Genomic DNA, 13,940 nt, shown 5'->3' with positions numbered 1-13,940 from the left:
CTTGTTCCCCGTCAAATCCCCACTATCTAAAATGGCAGTAATAAATACTTCTGAAATAAATGAATGAAAGGAAAGTGAATACTGTCTGGGATGGGGCAGTGAGGCATCAAGGAAGGTTTAGGGTTTTGCTTTGATTTTGAAGCAAGGAAATCATAGCATTCAAAAGATATTAATTGAACACCTACCATGTCCTGGGCCCTGGGCTGCTTTGTTTTTAATTGAGGTATTCATGTACCATAATCTAACTCACATAACAAAAGACAGTCACCATTTTTAGCCATGTTCAGTGCACAACTCAGTAGCATTTGGTACATTCAGAACGTTGTACAACCATCACTGTACCTAGTTCTAAAACATTTCCATCACACCCAAAGGATACCCCCTACCCATGAAGCAGTCACTCCTCATTTCCCCTCCCCCCAGGCTCCAGCAACCACAAATCTGCTTTCTGTCTCTATGGCTTTGCCTATTCTGGATACTTCACGCAAATGAAATCACATTTGTGCCAGCATTTGAATGGACTTTCATTTAATCTTGATAGCTGCATTATTAGATTGATATTAAGTATCCCCTTAACAGATGAAGAAAATGAAGTCCTGAGGAGGGAATTTGCGTGAAGTCCCAGAGAAGAAAACAAGGTCTGCACAGTCAGTCATTGAATCGATGAATATTTATTGGACACCCATCACAAAGCCACAGCCTGCCCGTAAGCACGCGTTGTGAAATAGCAGAAGACAACCTGCTGGGTGCCCCCCCAGCATGGAGAACAGAGCAGTCTGGATATGGGCACCCACTGGCCCCTCAGCCGGGAGCTCTGGTGCGGTGGATATCCTTTACAACCTTCCACGGCAGCCCTGGCAACCATCCAGTAGGCCCTGTGCGAGCTGCTGGGGACAGAGTGCCTTGATGCCTCGCTGCCCCATCCCAGACAGTATTCACTCTCCTTTCATTCATTTATTTCAGAAGTATTTATTACTGCTTTCATTCTGGTGGGGAAGACAGACAATACACAAGTAAAGAAATACATAAGATTATTTCAGCTAGTGGTGAGTGCTATGATGAAAATAAAACAGCTTCGTGGGATAGGGAGTTGTGGAGGGGTCTGCTACATTACATTAGATAGTCAGAAAAAGAGGGGATTCACTGAAGAGGGGATGTTTGAGCTGAGATCTAAATAAGAGTGAGACAGCAACCATGCCAATACCTGGGAGCAGAGCATTCCAGAAGGAGGGAACAGCCAAGACAAACTAAGAGGCAGGAGTTTCTTCAACCAACAGCCGAGGCCAGCTGGAGAGAACACAGTAAGTGGGGAGAGATGGGAGGAGCTGCATCAGGAGCTGTCAGGGGTGGGGCTGCATCGGGTCCTCCCCTCAGTGAGATGGGAGGCGGCTGGTGATCTAAGGACAGTTCTCTGGCTTCTGCGTGAAGAATGGATTCGAGGAGGCCAGGATAGAAGCAGGGAGGCCAGTTAGGAAGCTGCTATTGTCACCCAGGAGAGAGGATAAAGGGCCACTCTGAAGTTGCCTTTTTAAGATACTGATCTTAAGCCGTTTATTAAGAAACAAGACTCAGAAAGAACCTTTGACCCTCCCCTATTTCCTGCCCGAGAGATTCAGACAGAAAAACCTGCTTCAGGAAGGGTATCTTAGGATGATACCCTAGCCTACTTTGAATTAAGTATGGTAAATAGGAGTGCTTCAAGCAGGGGCCTTTTAGCTAGATACCCTGTGTCCCATTCTTTCTAAGTTGCCAGCAAGAATTTGCCTTCCATGTGTGTATGTGTGTGTGTGTGTGTGCGTGCGCTCACCCACTTCTGAAATCTAAGACCTCATTCCACCTCCCCTTTTCTTCTTTGTCCAAAATGTCATATATACCCAGTGTTACCTCACTGTCTTTGGAATTTTCATGCTTATGTGAATTCCCCATGTACATGCATTAAAATTTGATTTTCTCCTGTTAATCTGTCTCTGTTAATTTTATTATTAGCCCAACTGGAAGAACTGAGAAGGTAAGAGGAAAAGTATTAATTTTTTTGGCCCCACAGGAAATGTGGCATCGGAGTAGTCAGGCAAAAATAAGGAGAAGTGCTCAGATTCTAGATATATTTTGAAGGTGGAACCTACACGAATTGCTGACTGGATGTGCATTTGAGAAAAAGAAAAGCACTAAGAAGAACTCAAAAGTGTTGTCCTGAGCAACTAGTAGTAGGATAGAGTTGTCATTTACTCAAATGGGAAGACTCTGGAAAGGCCAGATGTAGGAGGGCAATCAGGACCTTGGTTTTGGACATGTTAGATGTGAGATGCCTGTGAGACATCCAGGTGGCATCCTAAGTAGGCAGTGGCATACATTTAGCTGAAACGCAGGGGAGGTAAATGCTAAAAATGTCAATTTGGGAACCAGTCAAATGTGAATGATTTTTAAAGCCAGTCATCTAACTGGAGGGAGAGAAGAGGGCTGAGGCCTGAGCCCTGGAGAATGAGTTGGAGGACGGGAGAGAGAAGAGGGAAAGACTGAAACATCACCAGCAGCATGGTGGGAAACAGATGTGAGAGAAGTGTCCTGGAGGCCAGAGAAGAAAGTGTTTCCAGGGCAAGGGTTTGGTCAGCTATGTCAAATGCTGATGATAGGTCAACTGAGTCACGGACTGAGAAACTGGCCACGTGGCGGTCACTGGTGACGTTGACAAGAGCAGTTTCACTGGTGTGTTGGAGACAAATGGCAGACTAGTGCAATGCACGAGTATGGGAACAGAGGAAGTGGAGACCACGTCTTCAAGGAATTGTGCTATAAAAGAAGCAGAGAAGTGGTACAGGCACTGGAGGAGGGGGTGCAATCAAGGGAGGATTTTTTTAAGGCTAGGAGCTGTTAGGCCATGTGTGTATGCTGGCCAGAATAATCGAGGAGAGGAAATTGATGATGCAGAAGGAAGAGAGGAGGGACAAGGGGTGTGAAGTCCTGCAGGCACCAAGGGGTGTGGGGTCGAGTACACAGATGGAAGATTGTCCTTGGGCGGAAGCAGGAAGAGTCCCTCTGCCGAACAAAGGTGAGCATACAGGTGAAATGATGGGAGTCTTAGGGAGTTTTATTCCCACGGCTTCTGTTTTTCCATAGAAATAGAAAGCAATGTCATCAGCTGAGAATGAAGAGTGGGGTGGGGGTACTGGAGTTCAAGGAGAGAAGAGAAGGTGTGAATTGGTCATGGGGAACCTGCCAGCATGTAAAAGTCTCCCCAGGCAGCAGCAAGGCCCTCCTTCAGGTGAATCTGAGGTCAGTTAGGGTGGCTGAGTGATTTTGTTTTCTAGCCACTCCAAAGTGGGGAGAAGATGGAGAGAGGGATTTACCAGGATGGGGATTTGTGGGCCAAATCTCATAAAGCCAGGGAGGGGCAAGGGAGCCAGATTTGGAGACAAGGAAGCGGTTGCCATGATGGCCTGTGCAACCTGAGCCCTGTAAAGAGGGAAGTGAGGACGGAATGCGGAGGTGTGAGTAGCCCTGAAAAAGATCGATGGATTTTAGGAGCAGCTGCTGGCATAGCAGAGAGAGTAAGCTCAAAAAAATACGAAGTGGTGTCATATGGAAATGGAGGTTAGGAGGGATGCAATTCTTGATAAAGACAAGCCCTATAAACCATGGAGTGTCCTGAGGGTGGGGCCTACAGACCAATGGAGGTTTTACTATTATCTGAAGCATGTGATTAACTCATACTTCTAGATCAGAGGTGTAATAATAACACACTAACAGCCCTACTACTAATAAATGGCAGAGCCAGGATTCAAACCCAGGTCTTCTGACTCTAGGTCCAGCACCTTTCCAGTTATATCCCAACTACGTCCCTCTGCTCTGTTAACCTAAAAATTTTTTAACTTCCAGGGCTAGAAGTCTTTTTGTAAGTAAGGTTTTTTTGAGCCAAAAATACTAGTCAAAAGACCGGTCTTGGGGTATGGAGTCTAAACTATCAGCAGCATGGCTACACAGAAAAGATAGCATGTCCTCCATCCCAAAGTTTTGCAAGCATTTTATACATCAAATAGGGGGAAAGGAGAAGAAAGAGGTAGACTAAAAGAATTTACATGGGCTATAGGCAAAGGGGTGGGGTAAAGCAAAGGAGATCAGCTCTGGGATAGCAGAGTCCACATAAAGAAATGTCCGCTCCCAGCCTCTTCAATAAATGGTGCTGGGAGAATTGGATAGCTATGTGCAAAAGAATGAAACTGGACTGCTATCTGTCACCATGTACCAAAATTAATTCAAAATGGATCAAAGACTTAAGCATAAGACCTGACACAATAAACTGCATAGAAGAAAACATAGGCACTAAACTTATGGACCTTGGGTTCAAAGAGCATTTTATGAATTTGACTCCAAAGGCAATGGAAGTAAAAGCTAAAATAAATGAATGGGACTATATGAAACTTAAAAGCTTCTGCACAGCAAAAGAAACCATCGACAAAATAAAGAGGCAACCGACTGAATGGGAGAAGATTTTTGCAAACAGTGCCTCCGATGAGGGGCTAATATCCAAAATATACAAGGAACTCATGAAGCTCAACAACAAAAAAACAAACAACCCAATTGAAAAATGGGCAGAGGACCTGAAGAGACATTTCTCCAAAGAGGACATACAAATGGCAAATAGACATATGAAAAAATGCTCAACATCGCTAATCATCAGAGAAATGCAAATAAAAACCACAATGAGATATCACCTCACCCCAGTCAGAATGGCTATCATCAACAAGACAAATAGTAACAAGTGTTGGAGAGGCTGTGGAGAAAAAGGAACCCTCATACACTGTTGGTGGGAATGCAGACTGGTGCAGCCATTATGAAAGGCAGCGTGGAGGTTCCTCAAAAAATTACGAATAGAATTACCGTATGACCCAGCAATCCCTCTCCTGGGTATCTACCCAAAAATTTTGAAAACATTTATACATAAAGACACATGTCCTCCAATGTTCATTGCAGCTTTGTTTACGGTGGCCAAGACATGGAAACAACCAAAATGTCCTTCGATAGATGAATGGATAAAGAAGTTGTGGTATATATGCACAATGGAATACTATTTGGCATTAAGAAAAGATGATATAGGAACATTTGTGACAACATGGATGGATCTTGAGAGTATAATGCTAAGTGAACTAAGTCAGACAGAAAAAGCAGAGAACCCTATGATTTCACTGATATGTGGTATATAAACCAAAAAAAAAAAAAAAAGAACAAGACAAATGAGAAACAAAAACTCATACACACAGACAATAGTTTAGTGGTTACCAGAGGGTAAGGGGAGTGGGGGAGGGAACTGAGGATAAGGGGGATCAAATATATGGTGATGGAAGGAGAACTGACTCTGGGTGGTGAACACACAATGGGATTTATAGATGATGTAATACAGAATTGTACACCTGAAATCTATGTAATTTCACTAACAATTGTCACCCCAATAAATGAAAAAAAAGAAGAAGAAAAAAAGAAATATCCACTCCTGTAGATTGGGGGCTCCTGGAGTTAGATGGTTTCTGGCTAAAATAATCTGTAGAAATAGCCACCTGAAAATTAATCCAAAATTCCAACAGGCAAAGCAGAAAATGTGAGAAGTCTCTCATCAGCTGGTCAGCAGCCATTAACAAACAAGCAGTTCTGTCTCTTTCTCTCATGCTCCGGACGCTGTGAATTAATTTAGAACATCTCACTATTTTCTTCTTATCAGGTCCTATGAGTAAAATTTACCACCAAGGTGTTTGATTCCTCACAATCATTTGGAGTGACAGGTAGTAATCACACTGCTTTTAAAGATTTGATTACATTTCCCAAAAGAAATGGATGCTGACCTAGCAAAACAGGAGATGTTCCAATCCCCACCTGTTACCTACTCTCTTCTCCATCTAACCCAACTCCTCCCTGCATGAGTCTTAGCCTTGGGGGTGTTGTAGTTGCCTTCCGAGAAGCTGATGAGAGCAGGGAAATATGCATGTGCACACCCAGTCACAAATATGCTCACAGGCCTGGCATATAGTAGGTGCCCAATAAAAACTTGTCAGATGAATGAATGAATGAATGGTTAGATTTCAGGGGGCTCACTTGTTCCCTCCAGGTTAAGAACCGGTGTGGTTAAGCCTTTTCACCCTTTGCTCTCTTTTATTATAAACAGATGGCCCCTTTGAATAGGTAGAGGACACCTTCTTCTCTGCAAGCCTCTGGAGGGAGGCTGTCCATTTCCTGCTTCCAGTCACATCCGGACTCCTGAGGTAGAGTCAGCACCTCCTTCGGAGCGCCCTGCACTCTTCCCGCTTTACCAAACCCACCTTCCTCGGAGACTGCCCTTCCCCCGCTGGTGGTTGGGCCTGCCCTTCCGGTTGTGCCTCAGCATGCAGAGCATCCCTGAAGGAGCCCCATGGGGCCTGGGCCTGAAGCTTGCTGAAAACAAGCCCTCGGACTCAGTCACCACTGAGAAGCCGTCGTTCACTGAGGTAACCTCAAAGGACAGATCCCCAGTGGAGCGTCCCCGACCTAGGCCTGAGACTAAGGGACCGCTTTGGAATCGATTGCAGCTTCTAGGATTTATTCACTTCCTCACGGTGGACGAGTTTGTCAGGTATTCCATGAAGCCCTGAGGGAGAGCTTACCAAGCCTCTTATATCCCCAAACACACCACCCTGAAACGCCAGTATTATTAACTCATACGGTTACCACATCAGATCCAACATCCGGGTTCATGGGACAACTTTGTCCCAAGCCACAAGTTCCATCTTGCCATGTAGACTATATAATTAGACATCACATGCGCCCAGTGTAATGAGGTAGCAGTCTGTGGGCCCCTGTGATCAGTTATCTCTGGGGGTACTGGGTCTAGGAGAACAGAGCTCAGCAGACGCGGCAGGGGACTACCTTGGGCACGGGAAGCCCACTCCCGTGTGTTCTTGCCCTAGTAGCATTGCCTCAGGATGGAGGCAAGATGGAGACGGCAAAGCCCCAAAATGCCTTCAGGTAAAAAGAGTTAAGAAAAGCGTGGGAATTGATGCACTGCCTTCCGATTTTTCCCTCTCATCCCTGTGTCACGCGAATGAATCATGAGATTCATTGTGCTGTTGCTGCCTCTTATGTTCACACAACATTTAAATGAGATTGACCAGGAAGCAATCAGCACGGTTCATCCAGCCTCCAGATCCTGCAGGAATGTGTGGCTATGGCCTGTGGTGGCAGCTTTCGCTCATAAAATGTGCTTTGTATTCTAAGCAGGCTTGTTGCTGGTTGAGACAGAAGGACAATGAGTCATTTGTGTTGACTGCTATTGGTTCTAGGATTTCAGAGTGACCTGGGATGAAGCAAGAACCTGCTGTACCTTAAAACCCAGCCGTCTTGAACCTTGGTGCCTGCCTGTCCCTGTCCCTGTTGGTCTACCCTTGCCTTTTAAAGGGGTCCCACTGGATCGTAACACAGCACAGAGTTCAGCTTACTGTTTTACCAGAATAAAATCTCTGATGCTTTCTAAATACATAAGAATTGTCTTTTTAAAATCATTGTTAAAGATTTTGGGAGTTCAGAACTGAGCTCCACCACTTCACTAACCTTAGAAAACATTGATTTCCTCATCTGCAAAATGGGGATAATAATGAAACCTACGTTAAAAGGCGGAAAACACATGAGGCGGCATCAGCACCTTTTCCTGGCACCTGTAAATGTTCACTAACTGTTAGTCATTGCAACTGAGGTTTGTTGGTGTTCTACATAAGACCTCTGCTTATATTTTTGGGTAAATTTCATTCTGATCGAGGTCAGTAAAAGTCTGTTATGTTTTAAGCAGGTCCTGAGCTTTGAACTGTCTGAATCATCTGTGAGGTGTTGATTCCAGTTTCTGGCCTTACCGGGTTCCTTGGGGCCAAATGTCCTTTGTCAAGTAGTTTATATAAAAGGGACTTCATTCAAAGCCTTGTTGGATTAAGTGGGACTTCCTTTAAATAAGGGTTTGTTTTCAGAAGCCTTCTTTTTCCAACAAGGAAAAAGAATACAATGGATTCCAGGTAATCTATAGTCTTCATCACAGCTTGTCACAAACTCCTGGCACATCTTTGCAGCTCAGAGTGAAAACACACACACACACACACACACACACACACACACTCACTCACTCACTCACTCACTTGCTAACTTCAGGAACACAGCTTCAGCCTGAAGTTCCAAAAGCATTTGTTGGCAACTTCCTCTCACTATAGAGGTATTTCCTGGAAGAACAGCAAAAACTGTTTTTGAGTTGACAATAGGGCTTTAGTTACTACTGAAGTTAAGTGAAAGTACCATTGTTACCAACTATTAGCCTAAAAAATGAAAAGTACTTTTTCTTTTTTCTTTTTCCTTTGCTGATCAATATGAAGAATGATTTATTGGTAAAGTCCATTTCAGGCAAAGACAGGACTTAGGAATTTGGTTAACATGTGGCTTATTTCAACTGAAAGAAAACTTAGTAAATGTTTGGTCAACATTTTACTTGATTCTTCAAAAAGCAATTGGGAGCAAGCAGTAGATAGAGTTAAAGCACTATGGAATATATAAAGACACCGCATTTGGGGTGGCACTTAACAAAGAAATATCTTAAATGCTTTTCAAAATATTCTAGGAGCCAAGACACAAGGGCATGCTTTAGGAGACCATAGGAATGTAATGGGGGAGGGGGAAAGAATATTGGAATTACCCATTTCCTTTAAAATCACTGAAGAAAACAAAGCAGCATTCAATTTCACATACCGACGTTACACAGTTTATATATAATAGCTTGACTTAAATCCAAGAAGCAAAGATGGACCTCTCACTCTGTTTATTTTGGGAAATAATTACATGGACGCCCAGGTAGTCGATCCTTGTCTAATGGGCTTCCTTGGGAGGAGTCCGTTACTTAGAAGGGTACCCATTTGACACTCCTATTCAGATGGTCTTGATGTCAACTTTGAGGGGCATCTTGGAGAGATTAGTTTTCTTCCCCTATAGCAACCCAGCCTTAAATTTCATCAGTGGTTTCTGTGCATAATTTGCCTAACAATTTCACCCAAATGCGTCTTGCTTTCACTACGATTTCTGCAAGACTATTAAAGTGCCATTTGAATTTATTTTTTCATAAACTTTTTATAATCACAAAATTGAGTATCAATGTGTTATCTCTTCCATAATCTTTGCCCATCCATCCAGTGGATTTTATGCATTTTTACTTATTTTTAATCTTAATATGAGTTACAAATATTTTTGATATTTGTCTCTTATTTTTGCCTTTCAGGTTTTTTTATGTGTAGTAAATTTGGTTAATTTTCTTTCAAGATCAGTGGATTTTGAGGCTTAGTTGGGGAGGATACCCAGTCCAAATTTATAAAAGAATTCACCCATATTTTCTTCTACTTCTTTTGTGGATTTAATTTTTTATGTTTAAATCTTAGACCCATGTGGAGTTTATCCTAATATATGATGTAAAGTATAGATCCAACTTTATTTTTTATAGACAGTTACCAGTTGTAACATCGTTTATTAAAAAAACCCACTTTTCCTACTGACTTGAAATGCCGTTTTTTACACATGCTAAATTCCTATGTGTATTTGGGTCCATTTCTGGTTTTTCTCTTCTATTATTGGTCTATTTCAGTGCCAGTACTACATTGTTTTAATTATTGAGACTTTACATGTTTTCTGTTCTGGCAAATATTGCTGTGAATTACATCACCCCAAAACTGAGTCATTTAAAACAACAATTGTTTTACTGTATCTCACAGTCTCTGTACGTCAAGAATTCAGGAAAACGTTGTGGGGGGGGCATCTCTTCATGTAGCTTCAATGCTTCTTTATGTGGTCTCTCTGCATGAGCTATTAGGTTGGTGCAAAAGTAACTGCAGTTTAAAAGGTTAAAAATAATTGCAAAAACCACAGTTACTTTTCACCAACCTAATATTTTGGGCTTCCTCACAGCATGGTGGCTTCACAGAAGCTGGACTGTCTACATGCAGCTCAGAGCTGCAATCTGACCCACCCAACATCACATTCTCTGCATTCATTTGATAGCAAGTAAGTCAGTCTCATCCAAAGCCAAGGAGAGGAGACAGGGACCCTCCTCCCAGTGGCACAAATGTCAGGATCACATCTGTAAGAAAAACATGGGGGACAAGAGAGACCGTTGTAGCCAATTTGGGAAAATACAATTTGCCACGTTTTACTTTTGGATAGGGCTGGCATATCCTTCCTTGATCTATTTCAGAGTTTTGCTAGTTATTCTTACCAGGAGAAAACTCTTTTCTTTCAAGTAACCTTTTTTAGAAATCTGATACTTGAGGTGAATATGCTGATAATCATGTGTTAACCTTTTATCATTATTCATAAAGTACTTTTAGTTCTAATTATAAACTCCCACTATCAGATGTGGTTAATTTCTGAATATGCTTTAAAAAAACATCAAACACTAGGGATGAATGTTGTGTTTGGTGGGGGAGAGGATGGTTCTGAGATAAAAAGCATGGATTAGAGTTGGAGACATCCTTATGAACTCATGTTTAGCTTAACATAAATTGTTAAATAAACATTTATAGATATGAGTACATGCGCTCATTGGTATAAACACATATATTTCCTTGCTCTATCATCTGAGAGGGACTAGAAGCAATGATACCCCACTAGCAATGAACACACTTGGCACCCAGCTTTTGGTTTTTAATGTCATTCTCAAAAGAAACGAGGACTCCTCAGAGAGAGAACTGATTCTAGGACTGGAACAGGAGATATGAGATGAACCTGGAGCATCTTGTTAGTGCTAGGAAGTAAGGAAATGCTAAAATACAAACAAAAACAACAAACCTATATCGGTGGGGATATGCCAAAAGAACTCAGGAGCCAACTAAAGGAGCTCCCAATGGCCAAAGCTGGAACAACGTGAACAAACAAGTAAATAAAGTCTGAGAAACTGTCATTCCAAGAAGAACCTAAGGAGACATGACAACTAAATGTTATATGGTATAATACGGTATTATGGACGGGGGAAAAAAGACATAGGGAAAAACTGAGGAAACCTAAATAAATTATGGACTTCAGTTAATAATATTGTGTCGATATTGGTCCATTACTTACGGTAAATATATTATACTAATGAAAAACATTTGTGAGTGTGAGGTATGTGGAAACTCTCTGTACTATCTTCTCAATTTTTCTATAAATCTAAAACTGTTGTAAAAAGTAAAATCTATTTTTAAAAAATTAAAAAGCATTGCCCCCTCTAGCTCAGGAGAATAAGATTCACAGGAGCTCGTGGGTTGTGGCCGTGGACAATGCCAGCCATTGCCCCAGTGCCCCACTGCCCAATTGCCCCATTGTCCTGGGACTGAGGAAGCCCAGCAAGGCATTGCCAGCCTTCTATCCTTCACTTCTCTACTAAGCCAAGGTGAAAGGTCAGGCTGTCCTTTGATTTAAACCTAGGATGATGACAAGGGATACTCCCCCCCCCAGGACCACCACCATCTAAAACACAAAATTTATAATGCCCAATGTGACGGTATTAGGAGGTAAGACCTTTGGAGGTGATTAGGTCACATGAATGAGATTAATACCTGCGTAAAAGAGGCCTGAGATAGCTCCCTGCCCTTTCTACCCTGTGAGGACCTTCCACCTGGAAGAGGGCCTCCCCCAGCCCCGACCATGCTGGCAGCCTGATCATGGACTTCCAGCCTCCAGAACTGTGAGAAATAAATGTTGTTTACAAGCCATCCAGTCTTGTGTTTTGTTATGGCAGCCCAACAAAACCAAGACAGACTACTTCTCCAAAAGAAGCAGCCCCAAATCTACAGATTAGCTATGAAAAAATACACAAGCATTTTCAGTATGACTCAAAACAGTTGACACCATTGAGTGAGCACAGACCTATTTAGCCCCACAGCCCACAGTGGGACATGAGGCTGACCCAAGGGTCACAGATCATTCCCAAAATGCACATCCTTTTTCCAGTTGTTATGGGCAAATAGTAACAGATTTCATTACCTTTCCTTTTCAGGTCCAACTATAGGCTTCTGGCTAGTAACATTCTAATAGAAGATCACTAAAATTTGGCATTTAGAAACTAAAATTGGCAAGTAGAGTTTATTAAATCTCTACTGGCTACCCTGAAACTCCTGGCAACTTGACAAGACTCCTATATGTGCCCATGTGCCGACAGCTGGAATTCCTACTATTTGCAGGAAGGCGGCTTTCTTAACAAGGAATTATCAGCCTTGTGTGGAGTTAGTCATGCTGCTGTTTTTCCTTTTTTAAAAAAATAAATGATCTTTAGTTTAGCTCTGTTATCAATTTAGTTTGTTTCGAGTTTGAGGGTTGACCTTACAACGTGTAGAACTGCATTGTATATTTGCATTAACATTATTTTTGACCTATAGTTTTCTGATGACTGAGACTTCAAGATATGCATTATGGTCTAAGTATTCTTATTGCGACAGCAGATGTACACACAACCCACTCAAAATTTTTTGTGCAGTGATATTTCATTTCGACATGCTATTTGTAAATGGGTGCTATTTAAATTACTTGCAACATAATCTAACACGTGTAAAAATATACATACTTTTAGGACATTTTTTTATTCTCCAAATCCTTGTATACAAACTCTGCAAGATTTGCATTGTATTTATCTACAGATGATTACTACTGAGCTTTGTTTCTCAGTTCAAAGTGGGGGGGGGGGCAGATGGGCCTGGGGTCATTGAACGTGCTGTGGCATCACAGAGTCTCAAACTTCATTCAGAGAAAACACCTGTGCCAGTATGTGTGTCATTTTCAAGAAGAAGGGATGCCGCCCAAGGACTCTCTACATTTCTACAATGACATCAGGCCCTCCAGGTTTTCCCAGAACCAAGGTGGAGGTACCACATAAGTGTACTCTGTCAGACAAACTGCCCCAGCATTTCCCAGCTCCTGTCTCATGCTGAATTCCAAGCTCTTGGCACCAAGATGAGCTGAAGTCTATAGGCATCAACCACATACACACATCCATTCCTATTCTCACTCCGACCCAAGTCTTGTCCAGAGAAAGCTCTTCCCAGCCTCAGACCTAGGATGGGGTACCTGAAGGCCTATAGAGTGGGGGGTCTTCCCTGATCCTTTTTCATGTTATACCAGGAGTCAAAGCCTCTCCTGGGACTTCTCAGGGATTTTCAGAAGAGTCCCAGAACTAAGCCAGCTCAACCAAGCTACAGAGACCTAACTTCCCCAGGACAGTGAATTGGAGCCTGGAAGATCCAAAGGAGAGTGCATCCTTCACCCAGGAATGGACTCTAGGAAGATGTTCCAGCACCATAGGGAAGGTTTAGACTTCCAAACCCAAGTCACCTAAGAGGACACCAGGTCTCATCCCCACACCAACCATCCTTTCCAGGCCAGAGGGCCACAGATTTCACCAGCAAGCCCTGGACATCTGATGGCTCCAAGACTTCTCACTCTGCTCCCTGCCAGGGACACACACACACACACCCTGCCAGGCATTCCAAACCTGCAGGTCATGGTCTGTTCTAGAAACTGCCAGTTGTGATGCCAGGGGGACCAGTGGTGTCAAGGCAGTGAGAAATGAAGGGGCACAGCAGAGGCAAGATCCATGGGCCTTTGGCGGCTTTGCCAAGGGTCTGGGACTGCTCCAGGCTGTTGTCAGCCCTCAAGAGGGAGTGCACTCCCTGGGCAGACTTCTGCTCCTGCACCGCCCAGGGACAGGCAGGGTTTGCTGCAAAAAAAAAATGACATCAGTCAGACAAAGAGCTGAAGTCTCTGTTAGTGGCTTAAGCTGAGGACCATAAATGCATGCCTCCCTGGGTCTGCTTGACGCATGCCTGTGAGGAGCAACCAAGTAAGTCAGAAGTTCAAGTTCTAGCTTTGCCAAGACCTCAAAGTGCCCCCAAGCACTGCAGACTTCAGTTTTCCCATCTGTTAAATGAGAGCAT

Source organism: Rhinolophus hipposideros (genome assembly GCF_964194185.1).
Source record: "Rhinolophus hipposideros genome assembly, chromosome: 8".
In the NCBI taxonomy this organism is placed as follows: Eukaryota; Metazoa; Chordata; class Mammalia; order Chiroptera; family Rhinolophidae; genus Rhinolophus; species Rhinolophus hipposideros.
This window is presented reverse-complemented; position numbering follows the sequence as displayed.